This window comes from Corvus brachyrhynchos, unplaced genomic scaffold (assembly GCF_000691975.1).
Source record: "Corvus brachyrhynchos isolate BGI_N302 unplaced genomic scaffold, ASM69197v1 scaffold69, whole genome shotgun sequence".
Classification (NCBI taxonomy): Eukaryota; Metazoa; Chordata; class Aves; order Passeriformes; family Corvidae; genus Corvus; species Corvus brachyrhynchos.
In genome coordinates this window covers 4002536-4005150 of record NW_008240228.1, presented here as the reverse complement: position 1 = coordinate 4005150, position 2615 = coordinate 4002536, and the positions used below count along the sequence as shown (strand labels likewise).

General features: G+C 44.3%; 1 protein-coding gene across 1 annotated transcript in view; it reads right to left on the bottom strand.

Moving 5' to 3' along the window:
• The window catches only part of FERMT1 (fermitin family member 1), a 19790-nt gene extending 19674 nt beyond the window's left edge, over positions 1 to 116 (bottom strand). The window contains exon 1 of the mRNA XM_008642017.2: positions 13 to 116. The gene's annotated coding sequence lies outside the window, so the exon portion shown is untranslated. The remainder of the gene's footprint in view (positions 1 to 12) is intronic.
• Positions 117 to 2615: the final 2499 nt, after the last annotated feature.

Below are 2615 nucleotides of genomic sequence, written 5' to 3'. Positions count from 1 at the left end.
CGCGCTCCTCACCTGCGGTCCCCGCCAGCAGCGCTCCCCTCGCCTCCCGCGCCCTTCGCCGCCACCTGGCCTCTGAGAGACGGCGAGGGGAGGAGCGGCACCCCCGGGGGAGGCGGCCCTTCCTCCCTTCCCCTTCCCTCCGCCCGCTCGCGGTGGGAGAAGGCGGCGAGGAGCGCTGTCCGCCCCGGCGGCTACTCAGGCTCACCCGCCCGCATGCTGCCCAGAGACAACACCTCATCGATGACCGCAGGCCATCGAGCAGCTTCAGGTGTTGCCTTTAGAGGTCTGAGACTATCCGGAGAATATCAGTTCCGAGGGTGCAATGGCAAAGAACAGAAAGATGTGTTTGTGAGGTGGGGATGTGTTAGAAGAGGCACAGAATAAAAGTGGATTGAACGGACAGGAAATGGGCAAAAGCTTCTCCATGAGCCAGATTTCTGCAAAAAGTCTTTCTTGCCTTTAACTTTTGACTTGCTCGGTGGTACAGTGACGAGGTAAAGCACAGTGGAAAAACCAAACCCATGACAGACAAGAGAAACTGAGAGAATAAAGGAAAAAATTCTTTCAGATTAAATTCATATCCTGGAAAAAGACTGCAGAGATATAAAGGATGAATCTTTGACACACTATGGGCAACAAACAGTTACTCTCATGAGAACAACACAGCTATGAAGTTGTCAAACCACAGATAATAATCACAGGATATTTGCTCCCCTAGGCTCGCTCGCTCCCTGAGCTGCTCTGATCATGCTCATCTCTTTAGATTGTCTGTGCATGCACTTGTCATATCAGACAACCTCGGAGACAGGAACTTGAAATCTCATGAAGACTTTCAGGGCTTTCTGTCACCTGAGGGCACACAGAGGTCTTTAATCATTCCAGCCAGACCCAGCTGGGACCAATTTCAGGTATTCTCGTTAAGCTTGGGGTGGGTGAGTGTTTGGTTCTTGCCTGAGTCCATGTGGAGTAACTCTACTTTTGCTGCTCCTTAGTGCTGTCTTGACTCAGTGGCCTTTTAGATCTTTGTAGGGCAGTTTGGTAAGCTACCTGCTTATTGTTTTTTAAATAAAGGTGCCTATGCAGATGAGCAAGTAACTTTGCATGGAAAAGACCATGGGGTGATATAAAATTCAGATTTGAATTGCTTTCAGTAGTTGGAAAAGCAATTGTAAAAATTTGAATAGTTGTTTTTGGGCGAGAATATCCTGATGTGTGCTCCACAGCTACATGAGCATTTACTTTTACTGGTTACTTTTACATCTGAGCCCTTACTTATGGGATGTAAAAGTAAGTTTAGGATGTAAAACTAAGAAGCTTTTCCTGGTGCTCCATTCAGCCTAAGCAGAGATATGATGCAGAGGTCCAGGGAAACTTGTAAACAGCTAAGCCTGCTGCTTAGAAACACATCCTTGGGTTTTGTTGTCTAAACAAATAAAGCAAAATCACAAACACTTGATCAAACTGAGAAAAAATGGTGCTTGGGATATAATCAATAAAAGCAAAGATGGTTGTCAGGCCAGTCAATAAACATTGACTCCTATCACTAGGCTGGTCTAAATCCTGACCTCTTCTGAGTTTAAGCACTATTTCCTCCCCCCCCCCAGTTGCCTGTGAATAACTAACTTGAGAGAAGAGTCTGTAGAGTTTGATGTCAGCCTTGTCCTGCTGTGCCAGGAGGACAGGGGCTCATGTTCCTTCTGAACTGCTCTGGGACTGCTCTGTCACCCATCTGCCAGATCCCTTGGAGAGGGAAATGCACTTGCTGTAAGCTGGAAGAGCTGGATGAAGAAAAAAAAGATCTGGGAAAAAAGCCAGAAGACAGAGAGGTTGGGGTTAGTTCTCTGTGAATCTAGCATAAATTGTTGCAAGAAGATAGGTGGATTTTCAGTCAATGCTGCCTCAGCATTTGAGGCAGTGATAGTTCACCTCTGAGGAGCTGCAAAGTTAGGGAATGTTTTGGAGGCAGTGTGTTCATTTTCAATCATCTCTCAAGAGGCTGAGGAAATCAGATTTGAAGAGCTGTAATTCTCTCATCCTTTGGGATGGTGAGCAGGGAAAACCGTAATGGAGTAGCAACTTTTCTGGAGTTCCCATGGAAAAGGGTAGGAAATGAAACCTCCCTTTGCAGCTTCTTAATCAGTTTATATGCTAAAAGCCTCCTTTAGTCAAGAATGAGGCTTACTGGATATAGGTACTGTTAATTTATTCTTGCAGTCACTCAGTTAAGGCTGAATGTGATCTGTTTAGTTTGATTCATTTTCCAAAGGGTCTACTAAACACCTATGGCTGAGAGGCTCTTAGTAGACAAATGTATGTTTTTGGGAGCATGAGGAAGTAACATGACAAAGACAGAATAATAAATACTGAATTTTTTGGTAAAATGTGTATTTCTTTTTCCAATATACTTTTAATAGCTTCTCTGTACTTTTCCTAGGCCAGCATTATAAATTATCACCAGGTGATAATTTAATCATGTAAGACTGGCTCTGTTGTTGTGTCAATGGTCTTGTAAACAAACATGAGGTCTGGAGAAATGTCTTTCATTCATAGGTCTCTGTATTTCTGTTATGGTTTTTCCTTAACTATTGGAAAAAAATGCTCAGTGTTTAACTTTG